The sequence below is a fragment of the Petaurus breviceps genome, unplaced genomic scaffold, assembly GCF_028583685.1.
Source record: "Petaurus breviceps papuanus isolate PSGF00001 unplaced genomic scaffold, PetGlider_PUasm1.0 189, whole genome shotgun sequence".
Taxonomy (NCBI): domain Eukaryota; kingdom Metazoa; phylum Chordata; class Mammalia; order Diprotodontia; family Petauridae; genus Petaurus; species Petaurus breviceps.
This window is the reverse complement of record NW_027185809.1, coordinates 2,730,691-2,743,489: the sequence shown is the minus strand read 5'-3', so window position 1 is coordinate 2,743,489 and position 12,799 is coordinate 2,730,691. Positions and strand designations below refer to the sequence as shown.

Genomic DNA, 12,799 nt, shown 5'->3' with positions numbered 1-12,799 from the left:
TAAGGCAGAAATATTAAATGCATCCTTCTCAGATCATGATGCAATAAAAATTATATGCAACAAAGGGCCATGGAAAGACAGACTAAATACTAACTGGAAATTAAACAATTTAATCCTAAGAATGAGTGGGTCAAACAAGAAATTATAGAAGCAATTAGTAATTTCATTCAAGAGAATGATAATAATGAGATAACATACCAAAATTTGTGGGATGCATTAAAGGCAGTTCTTAGGGGAAGTTTTATATTCCTCAGTGCATACATGATTAAATTAGAGAAAAGGGAGGTTAATGAATTGGGCCTGCAATTGAAAAACCTAGAAAAAGAACAAATTCAAAATCCCAAATTAAATACTAAATTAGAAATATTGATAACCAAAGGAGAGATTAATAAAATTGAAATTAAGAAAACTGTTGAATTAATAAATAAAACTAAGAGCTGGTTTTAAGGGGAAAAAAACCAATAAAATTGATAGACCCTTATCAATATGATAAAATAAAGAAATAAGAAAACCAAATCATGAGTATCAAAAATGAAAAAGGTGAATCTACTTCCAACGAAGAGGAAATGAAAACAATAATTAGGAATTATTTTTCCCAATTGTATGCACATAAATTTGACAATCTTAGGGAAATGGATGAATATTTACAAAAATACAAGTTGCCCAGATTACTGAAAAGGAAGTAAATTACTTAAATAACCCCATCTCAGAAAAAGAAATTGAACAAACCATCAGTCAACTCCCTAGGAAAAAATCTCCAGGGTGAGATGGATTTACTAGTCAATTCTATCAAACGTTTAAAGAACAATTGATTCCAATACTCTACAAACTATTTGGGAAAATTCTTTCTATGACACAAATATGGTACTGATACCTAAATCAGGAAGAGATGAAACAGAGAAACAAAGTTATAGACCAATTTCTCTCATGAATATAGATGCAAAAATTTTAAATAAAATATTAGCAAAAAGACTACAGCAACTTATCTCAAGAATAATACACTTTGATCAGGCAGAATTTATTCCAGGAATGCAAGGATGTTTTAATATTAGGAAAACCATCAGTATAATTGATCATATCAACAAAAAAACTAGCAGAAACCACATGATTATCTCAATAGATGCAGAAAAGGCTTTTGACAAAATATAACATCCATTCCCATTAAAAACACAAGAAAGTATAAGAATAAATGGAGCCTTCCTTAAAATAATAGGTTGCATCTATTTAATACCATCAGCAAATATTATACGTAATGGGGATAAGCTAGAAGCATTTCCAATAAGATCCGGGGTGAAACAAGGGTGTCTACTATCACCCCTCTTATTCAATCTGGCACTAGAAATGTTAGCAGTAGAAATTAGAGAAGAAAAAGAAATCAAAGGAATCAAATTAGGCAAAGAAGAGACCAAGCTATCACTCTTTGCAGATGATATCATGATATACTTAGAGAATCAAGTAAAAAATTACTTGAGACAATAAATAAATTTGGCAAAGTTGCCGGATATAAAATAAATCCACATAAATCCGTGGCATTCCTATATATTTCCAATGAAATTCAACAGCAAGAGATAGAAAAAAGAAATCCCATTTAAAGTTACTGTAGACTTTATAAAATATTTGGGAATCCACCTGCCAAAACAAACCCAGGACCTATATGATCACAACTACAAAACACTTTTCAACACAAATAAAGTTAGATCTAACTAATTGGAAAAATATCATTTGCTCATGGCTGGATCTAGTTAATATAATAAAAATGACAATTTTACCTAAATTAAATTATGTATTTAGTGCCATAACAATCAATTTACCAAAAAACTACTTTATAGAGCTAGAAAAAATAGTAACAAAATTCATTTGGAAGAACAAAAAGTCTAGAATATCAAGGGAATTAATGAAAAGAAATGCTAGGGAAGGTGGACTAGCTATACCAGATTTCAATCTGTATTATAAAGCAGCAGTCCTCAAAACTACTTGGTACTGGCTGAGGAATACAGTAGAGGATCAATGGAATAGATTAGGCACATGAGATTCAGCATACAATGACTATAGTAATCTATTGTTTGATAAACCCCAAGACCCTAGTTTTTGGGATAAGAACTCACTATCTGACAAAAATTGCTGGGAAAACTGGAATATCGTATGGCAGAAACTGGGCATAGATCATTATCTAACACCATATACCAAAATCAAGTCTAAATGGGTGCATGATCTAGGTATTAAGGTTGATACTGTAAGCAATCTCAGAAAACAATATAGTTTACCTGTCAGATTTGTGGAGAGGGAAAGACTTTATAACAAGAATTAGAGAGCATTATAAAATGCAAAATGGATAATTTTGATTACATTAAATTGAAAAGTTTCTGTACAAACAAAGCCAATGTAACCAAGATTAAGAGGGAGGTGGGAAATTGGGAAAGAATCTTTACAACCTATGTCTCTGATAAAGGACTCATTTCTAAAATATACAGAGAATTGAGCCAAATCTATAAGAATACAAGTCATTCCCCAATTGATAAATGGTCAAAGGATATGAACAGGCTGTTTTCAGAGAAAGAAATTAAAGATACGTATAAGCACATGAAGAAATGCAAATCAAAACAACCCTGAGGTGCCACATCTCACCAGTAAGATTTGCTAAGATGACAAAACAGGAAAATGACAAATGCTGGAGAGGATGTGGACAAATTGGAACACTAATGCATTGCTGGTGGAGTTGTGAACTGATCCAACCATTCTGGAAAGCAATCTTGAATTATGCCCAAAGGGATATAAATAATTTCATACCCTTTGGCCCAGCAATACCACTCCTAGAGTTGTATCCCAAAGAGATCATAGAAGTGGGAGGAAGACCCATATGTACAAAAATATTTATAGCAGCTCTTTTTATGGTGGCAAAGAATTGGAAATTAAAGGGGTGCCCATCAATTGGGGAATGGCTGAACCAGTTGTAGTATATGCATGTTATGGAATAGTATTGTGCAATAAGAAATGAGGAGCAGATCAATTTCATATTTACTTGGAGAGGCTAATATGAACTGATGCTGAGCTAGAAGAGTAGAACCAGGAGGAATCTGTACACCATTACAGACACAACATATGTGTGATGACCAACTTTGATAAACTGGACTCTTCTCAGTAATCCAGAGACAAAAGTCAACCCCAAAAGACTCATGATGGAGTAAGATGTTTACATCCAGAGAAAGAACTGGGATTGAACCCAGATTGAAGCAAACTACCTGCCCTTTTTCATTCTTGTGTTTGGTTTTGTTTCCTTTTTCCCATTCTTCATTCCATCTATTACAATTCTTCTTTATAAGCTGACTAATGCCTAATGTGAAAGTATTTGCAGATACTATTCTTGATTGTATGCCATCATGGTTGGGGGGGGGGGGAGGAGGGAGGGAGGAAAAGTTTGAAACTCAAAGAATTGTGGTAATTAATCTTGTAAACTAAAAGTAAACAAATTAATAAAGACAAAAAACAAAAAAAAAACCATCACCCACACCATTTTGCCATTTTTACATACCTCCAAGCCCTGGGTAAGTGATGAAGCATGGAGCTGTGGTCACAATACATGAGCAGCCCAAGTAATAGGGTCATCTCACTGAACTGAAGCAGCGTTGGATTTGTCATCCCCCTGGGTTTGTGAGCAGCCTTTTTAAAGGCCTGTACTGCTCACCTCCTGGAGTGGGAAAGGGGCTAGGGTCAAGTTTGGAGCAGACAATTTTAGGGTACCTTTTCTTGCTTCTTCCTCACTCCAGGAGGTGAGCAGTACTCTTGCCCATCGCCCAGGACTTGGAGGTAGGTAAAAATGCCAAGACAAAAGTCAAAATGACTGGCAATGTCCTGGGATGCAGGTGATGACATTGGTGTCTTTGATGTCTAAGTTCTAAGTATTCCACAAAACCTGCTTTCTCTGCCTTCATGGTCTGTTAGAACAAATTGTTCACAACCACCCATTGCACTGGGAGAAATCTGGAAACTAATATGACCTTTATCAGCTGGAGAATGACTGAACAAACTATGATGCATGGATGTAATTGAGTATTATTGCATAGTAAAAAAAGACAAAACAGAAAGCTTCAGAAAAACCTAGGAAGAGCTGTATGAACTGATGCCGAATGAAGGGAGCAAAACCAAGAGAACAGCTTACGCAATAGCAGCAGCATTGGAAAGGCAAATAACTTTGAAAGACTTCAATACTCTGATCAATGCTACACTAACCATGATCCACGGTCTATGGTAACAATGATGAAAGATGCTACCCATATGCAGACAGGGAGATGATGGACTTGAAAATGCAGAATTATACATATGATTTTGGGCATGGAAAATGTAGGAACTTATTTTGTTTGACTGCATATTTGTTATGAGGGTTTTGATTTTCTTTTTCCTTTTTTTCCCACAGTTTGGGTTGGCAAATGTGGGAGCGATGGAATAAAATCACCTTTCAGATTTGGGATGCCAAAAACAGAAAAGAAGATCGTCAATGCATTTTTAAATGCATGGAAAAGTACAGAAGGGCCAAAAGGAATCATAGGCAACCAGAACATCCCCTTAAAGTCCTTCTCTATTGGCTGGTCAGGACTTGGGCGTGGATACCTTTTCTTGTCAGAGGTCATCTTTCTGATGCAGAAACTTTCCCTCTAGTCAGCTTCAACTAATGGACACAGTAAATTCAAACCTCTTGAACTCACAAGTTCACCTCCAGATTGGAAGCTTCCATCTCAAGATTGATGTCTGGTCACCCATACTGAGAAAAGAAACAAAAAACCCCGCAAAAGTCAGCTGGGGCTGTGAAATCCCAGATCAAGCTTGCCTAGGCAGGACTAAGACTTTAACTTTATGTATCCATTGCCACATGGCAGCTGGGTGAGCTGCTGTCCCTCACGGGAAGGGTCTTGAAAGTTCTTGTTATGATCCCCATGCGGGAAAAAGAAAGAGGCAGCTAAAGGTGGGTCAATCTTTTAAAAATATCCACTGAGTCATCAACAATTCCTATCCAGTGGTCAATAAGGATATCCTTATCAGGAGCAGTGAGAGGTTATGTCATCCTCAAAGCACTCAAGCACTAAGTTAATACATCTGGTCAACTGAAATCAGGCAGGGAAGTCAGTGAATAAGCTTTTATTAAGAACCTACTATGTGCCAGTTGCTACATTAAGCCCTGAGGATACCAAGGAAGGTCTAAGCAGCCCCTGGTCCCAATATGCCCATGAGCTCTGCAATCCTAAATTACACTGGGATCATCATACTGTTTCTATGTTGAAAGAGGAGAGGGGGAGAGAAACAGGGAAAAGGGAGATTAGAAAAAGAGGGAGACAGAGACAGGCAGGTGGAAAGACAGACTGAGACAGAGAGACAGATAGAGAAACAGAGAGATAAAGAGAGAGACAGAGGCAGAGAGTCAGAGATATTTTTAAAGCTTCTCTTAGCACCCCATGCTCAGCATTGATTAGTTTATAGGGAATTAGGGGGATCCAGGCTGCTTTCTAGACCTTCCACCTGAGCTTTTCTAGTTAATGTTCCTGTCAAGATTTCTTTGACTTACCTTATTCTTGTAACTCATATTAATTTCAGCCCTGTAAGGACAAATCAGGTTGATAACAAACAAACAGAGAAGAATGAGAATGACTAGTAAAAACAACTTTAAATACTTAGTAAAGTGTAAATGTCATAGAAACAGTCTCTGTTAATGACTTAGAATGAAGTTTGAATTGAGTTCACAGAGGCATATGCCTATATAAGATCACAGAATATCAACAGCAGAAGGTACTGGCAAGTCCAACTTTCTTAAGTTACAGATGAGAAAACAGGGAGCCCAAGAGATGAGGAGGACTCTGCCAAGGTCCCTTAAGTTGTATGATTTGAGCACACATCTCACCCATTCTCACATTCTTTCTACTACCTTGTTCTGCCTTTCTTGAGAAAGTCTCAAGATTTCTTGCAAAAGTTGAAAAGCATGGTTCAGCTTAGCACCATAATATGAATTATAATGGGGGCTAACCCTTATATAGCACTTTAAGTATGACAAAGCTCTTTGCTTATATTATTTCATTTCATCCTCATAACAGCCCTACTTCCACTTCTATAATCGAGATTATCATAGTACCTACCTCCTAGAGGTTAAATGACTTGTCAAGAGTCACACAGATGGCAAGTATCTGAGGCAGGATCTGAACTGAGGCCTTTCTAACTCATTTCAGTGCACTATCAATTACACTATGCCACCAAGTTTAAAGGGCTCTCAGTCTGTGATATTTTTTTTTGCCATTTATTCATATGAAATTTATGCTGATCTTAAATCTAAAAAGTCTGGTAATCACCAGACAAGAAAGATATTAATCATTGTAAAGAGTCCTGGGGAACATTGATTTGTAAATAATTCATTTTATTAATCATTTTACCATTTTAAAAGATGTGATCCTAATTTTAAATCTGCAACAAGCTACAACTTCAATGAAGATAGATAGGCATTTAAATGTTGTGGTTGTACAAAGAACACATTTTACAGCTAATTCTCTGGCAAAATAACAACCTCCTTTCTTCCAGAAACTACTGATGAACGATAAGTTGTTTTGCATATTATATATGTGTATATATCTATATCAATATAGAAAAAGAGAAAGAGAGAGAGAGGCAGAAACAGACAGATCAAGCCCCTATTGTCACCCCATGCTCAGCACTGTTTAGTTCCTAGAGGAATTAGGGGGATCCAGGTTGTTCTAGCCTAGCCACACTGGGACTGTCCCTTCATCTGAGCTTCCCTGGTTAATGTTCTGTCAAGATTTCTATGATGTAACATTGCTCCTATAACTGATGTTACTCTTAGCCCTGGGTGTGGCTGGCCCTGTCACTGTTTTCCCTATAGTAGATTCTCCCTCCCCACTTTCATTTCCTGCTGACCTCCTGACACTCTGTGTTCCTTTCTTGTTTCCGCTGCTCTGCTTTGGGGAATGGGTGAATTTAATTCAGGTAATCACTACATATACTACTATGGGCAAGAATCCCTTAGAAGAAATGGAGTAGCCCTCAAAGTTAATACAAGGACAAGAAAAGCAATACTGGGGTGCAATCTCAAAGATGACAGACTATCTATTCCATCCAAGGCAAACCATTCAACACCACAGTAATACAAGTCTATGTTCCAAACATGATGCCAAAGATGCCAAAGTTGATCAGTTCTATGAAGACCTACAACACCTTCTAGAAATAACATTTAAAAAACAAAAAGATGTCACATTCATTATAGGAGATTGGAATGATTAAGTAGGCAAACCAAAGATAATTAGATTAACATGCAAATTTGACCTTGTACTACAAAATGAAGCAAAGCAGAGAATAGTAGAATTTTGTCAAGATAACTTGTTGGTCATAGCAAACGCTCTTTTTGACAGGGACCACTTGATGCCAGCATCAAATGTGAGCAGAAGCATGAGATGAACCGGGTCAGGTGGGCAGTTCAGGATAGAGCTCCGTTTATTGATTCTCTAAACAAGATTTTTGTAGAGCAAAGAGACAAAGAAGGTAACTATCAGTCGTAATATTCCTAAAACGCCAGGCAGACCTTGAAGGCTATCATGTCCTTTCTTTATCTAGTGTTCACGCACAGGATGAGCAAGAATTCAGGGCACTCTGCTCTTCGCATATTATACAGAGTGGTAAGCCAGCATCCTGCGGGCCTGGTAGCAGCTGCAAGGAGCTGGCTGCTTCTACCTGCCTAACTTACAGTTGGCCCTCAACATCTTTTTCAATGACCCCAAAAGAGACTCTACATATGGACATCACTAGATGATCAATAATGAAATCAGATTGATTTTATACGTGGCAACCAAGGGAGGAGAAATTCTATACAGTCAGTTAGAACGAGACCTAGAGATGATTGGTTCAAATCATGAACTTCTTATTGTAAAAATTAGAGTTATATTGAAGCAGGGAAGCCATCAGATCATATAGGTATGACCTAAATAACATCTCTTATGTATATGTAGAGGAAGTGATGAAAAAATTTAAAGGATTATATCTGGTAGATAGAGTATCTGAAGAACTATGGATAGAGATTTGCAATATTGTGCAGGAGAAAACAACAAAAAAACATCCCAAAGAAAAAGAAGAGAAGAAAGTAAAATGGCTCTGCTGAGGCTTTATAAATAACTGAGGAAAGACGGAAAGGAAAATGGAAAGGAAAAAGGGAAAGGTATATTTAAAGGAACGTAGAATTCCAGAGAATAGCAAGACAGATAAGGTTTTCTTAAATTAGCAATGCAAAGAAATTTAAAAAAGAATAGTATGGGAAAGACAAGAGACCTCTTCAGGAAAATTGGAAATATCAAGGGAACATTCAATACAAAAATGGCAAGAATAGAAGAACTATATAAGAAAGATCTATCACCATCACTGATAACCGTGGTGGTGTGCTTACTGACTTAGAGACAGACATCCTGGAGAGGGAAGTCAAGGCAGCCTTAGGAAGCCTTGCTAATGATAAGGCTAGTGAAGGTGACAGAATGTCAGCTGAACAATTTAAAATTCTAAATGATGATGCTGTTAAAGGGCTATACTCAATATGCCGGCAAATTTGGAAAACTCAACAGTAGCCTCTGGATTGGAAAAGGTTGATTTATTTCCCAATCCTAAAGGGCAATGCCAAAGAATGTTCAAACTACCAAACAATGTCCTAATCTCACATGTCAGCAAAGTTATACGGAAGATTCTGTAAGGCAGGCTTCAGCAATTTGTGAACCAAGAATTAAGTGCAGGTTAGTTTTCAAAGAAGAAGGATCTAGAGACCAAACTTTCACTGGATTATAGAGAAAACAAAGGAGTTCCAGAAAAAAAAAATCTAATTTTGCTTCATTGACTACACTAAAGCCTTTGACTGTGTGGATTATGACAAATTGTGTCAAGTCCTCAAAGAGATGGGAGTATCAGACCACCTTATCTGTCTCCTAAATCATTTGTATGTGGGTCAAGAAGCAAAAGTTAGAAGCAAATATCGAAATGATTGGTTCAAGATTGTGAAAGGAACACAAGGTTGCATATTGTGACCTTATTTGTTTAACTTATATGCAATGTACATCATGCAAAATGCCAAACTGGATTAATCAAAATCCAGAACTAAGGTTGCCCAGAGGAATATCGACAATGTCAGACATATACAGATGATACCAGAATGTATCTGGTGTCTGATGGCAGAAAGTGAAGAATTAAGAAATCTTTTGATGAGCATGAAAGAGGAGAGTGTCAAAGCTGGCTTGAAGCTTACTATTAAAAAAAAAAACAACGTAAGATCATGGTGTTTGGTTACATTACTTCCCGGCAAATAGCGGGAGAAGAAATGGAAGCGATGTTAGATTTTATATTCTTGGGCTCAAAGACTACTGCAAACAGTGACTACAGCCATGACATTGAACGATGTTTGCTCCTTGGAAGGAAAGCTATGGCAAATTTGGACAGAATGCTAAAAAGCAGACATCACCTTGCCAAAAAAGGTATGTATATCAAAGCTATGGTTTTTCCAGTAGTAATCTATGTTTGTGAGCCGAGCACCACAGAATCAATGCTTTCCAATTATAGTGCTGGACAAGATTTTTCAAAGTCCCTTGGAGAACAAGGAGATCAAATCAGTCATTACAAAAAGAATTTAATTCAGGCTATTCACTGGAAGATCAAATACTGAAGCTGAAGTTTAAATGTTTTGACCATATAATGAGAATACAGGACTCATTGGAAAAGAGGCTGATGTTGGGAAAGACTGAAGGCAAAAGGAGAAGGGGCTGGCAGAGGATGAGATGGATAGATAGTGTCATAGAAGCAATAACCATGAGCTTAAATAGACTTTGGGAGATATGGGAGAACAAAAGGACCTGGTATGCATGACCATAGGGTCATGAAGATGACTGAATGATAACAAAGTACTGTCCTGCTGATTTCTTTCAATGCTCTGGGATTTTCTGAGTGATGCACAAGAACAGGACTTAATTTGCAAGTCCCAGATGCATTCTCTCAAACCAAAAAAAAGTTACTATTTTGCAAAGTTTTATGGCCTGCCGTAGTTTTTCCTCCACTGAGAGGAAGGATCGAGAAGGCATTCTTTGATAAAAATAAAGCTGGTTTAGTCTACACTAAAGATTTTCCCCAGAAAGAAGGAATCTTTATCTATTATTTCTTTCTGTTTCAATATCTGCATTAGTAGCCTCTCCTGGCACTTACACATTATGAAATCCTACATAATTTTTTAATTGCACAAATCAAGGAAATAATTAACAGAGAGAAGGCATGAGAATTAATAGGAATTGAGGAAGCTTCTATAAGTTTCAGAGAAGATAAGAAGACTGGAAAGGTGGGAGGGAACCAGGTTGTGAAGGGCTTTTACTGTCAAATAGAGCATTTTGCTTTTTATGCCGTAGGCAGTAGGAAGCCATTAGAATTACTGAGTAGGGGAGGTGACATGATCAGATCTGTGTTTTAGGAAAATAATTTTAGTGGCTGAATGGAAGATGCATAGGATATTGCAATAATCCAGCTGTGAGGAGATAAGGGTCTGTACTAGGGTAGGGGCATTGTCAGAGGAGAGAAGGGGATACATTCAAGAGATGTTGCAAATGTAAAATCAACAGGCCTTGGCAATAGATTGGATATGAGAAGTAAGAAATACTGAAAAGCCCAATTCCTGGTATAAATTCAACCTGATAATAGTATAAAATCTTTTTATTATCTTGTTGTGGCTTTAAAATTATTTTAAAATTTTGCAAACATTCATTAGGGTTATTGATCTATAATTTCCTTTCTCTGCTATCTCTCCCTGGTTTGGGTATAAAGCCTATGCTGTATTTGTATCATAGAAAGAATTTGGAAGGGAGCCTTCTTTTCCTCATTATTATAAACAGCTAATGTACTATCAAAATTTATTTTTCTTTGCATGTTTGATTAAATTCAATTGTAAATTCATCTTGCACCGGAACTTTTTTTTTTTTGGTAGTTCATTTATGATCTGTTTGATTTTTCCCCCTAATATTGAGGGCAAGAGTGCTATGATTTTTATCTTTCTGCCACCAGGGCCTAGCCTAGGCCTTGCATATTACAACAGTTTAATATATATTTCCTGTATTGTAGAGGGATAATATTTTACATGATTTTTGTCTTTTTCTTTGTAGAGACAATACCATCTGGACTAGTGAAAAAAAATGAATTTTCAAACCTTTAAGAAATCATTACAGAAATTTATGATGGAAATAGAAACATGTGAAATATGTAATGGAATGCAAGTGGATCCTCAGAAAGGAGATAGAATGTCTCTGTCTCCTTTTGATGTCAACCCATACATGTTGCCACAACCAAGAAGCCAAAGGTTCATTTAAAGCAAAGTATGATGTGGAAGGTACCTAAAAGCTAAGAAATCCGAAAAAACAATGAGTGATATTTGTCTACATATGTATGCATAATTTATATTTTTCAGACCTAAACAAATCTAACCAAAAGATGAGCAAGGAAGAAGTTAAGGATCTAAATAGAACTTTAGAAAAATTAGAGATTTTATATGCATATACATATATATGTAAGAAATTAAGTATATAACATACTTAAATTATATAACGTTTAGAAAAATTGAGATTATATATAAATTACATAATCTAATTGTTACATACATTATATATTTTAAAAACTAGAGATTGTACATATAATTATCTGCATAATTTTATGTACAATCTAGTTTATAAATGTCGTACTGTGGCCAGCACAGTTGGTGGGCTAGGGAACAGTGACAATAATGAGATGGGGGTGTAATCAATAGTCTGTTTATTACAGGACCATTTCATACAGAGCCAAAGATGCAAGGAGCTCACAGAGTTTTTATGCCTCCCCTCCCCAGGAGAATGTAGATACCGGAAAGATCCTACATCAAAGGAATGCAAATAATGTGGAAAGAGCCTCCATTAATCCTATTTACTATTTACCCTTGCTTAAGGTTAGTTACTTATTAGGGTATTATTCTAGGACCATATCAGGAGGCATAAACAAAAAAGAATACATGCCCTCTTGCTATCTGCCTGGTGACCTTTGCAGATAATTGTAGAGGACAGGGGAATATACCTAGAGAGGTCAAGGGACCCCAAAACATTCCCTTCATAATACATCCTCTTGCTTGTCTTCCCTGTAGCCTTTCAGATAATAATATAAGGAAGGGAAACATTTCATTAGCGAAGCCAAGAAACTTCTGAAAGTTCGATACAATATTGTGTATAATTAAATTGTATAATATATAATTACATTGTTAAATTATATATTATATATAGACCTAATTAAAAGAGAAAGGAAGAGAAATTATATTATGCTTAAAGACACCATAGATGATAGATTATCAACACCCCAAAGAATACAAAACAAAACTAAGCACAGACCAGACTTTCCCTCCAGAACTAAAAAGAGCCTGGCAATGACACGCAACATAAATTCGCAAAAGAAAGCTGAGAGAATGAGAAAGCAAAAAAGAACTATAGATTCTATTTATATTTTTTTTATATTTATATTTTTTATATTTTATATTTATATATTCTACTATAGACAGCGATTATGGTGACAAGGACACCTGAGACACAAAGTCAGAAGATGAGAATGACTCCAAAAGATCTATGAAGAAATTCTGAAAGAAAAACACAACTAGGTTCCAAATGAATACATGAGCTAGATATAAAAGGTCAAATGATAAACAAATTGGAGAAACAAGGAAGAACTTACATTTCAGACCTATAACTAGGGGAAGACACTCTAAGAAATACGGAAAATCTCACGTGAA

General features: G+C 36.2%; 1 long non-coding RNA gene across 1 annotated transcript in view; it reads right to left on the bottom strand.

The window, feature by feature from the left end:
- LOC138163976 (uncharacterized) overlaps window positions 1-12,799 on the bottom strand; it is a 52,264-nt gene that overhangs the window by 12,787 nt on the left and 26,678 nt on the right. Inside the window, exon 2 of the long non-coding RNA XR_011168967.1 lies at window positions 4,606-4,756. This is a non-coding gene — a long non-coding RNA (uncharacterized lncRNA). The remainder of the gene's footprint in view (window positions 1-4,605; window positions 4,757-12,799) is intronic.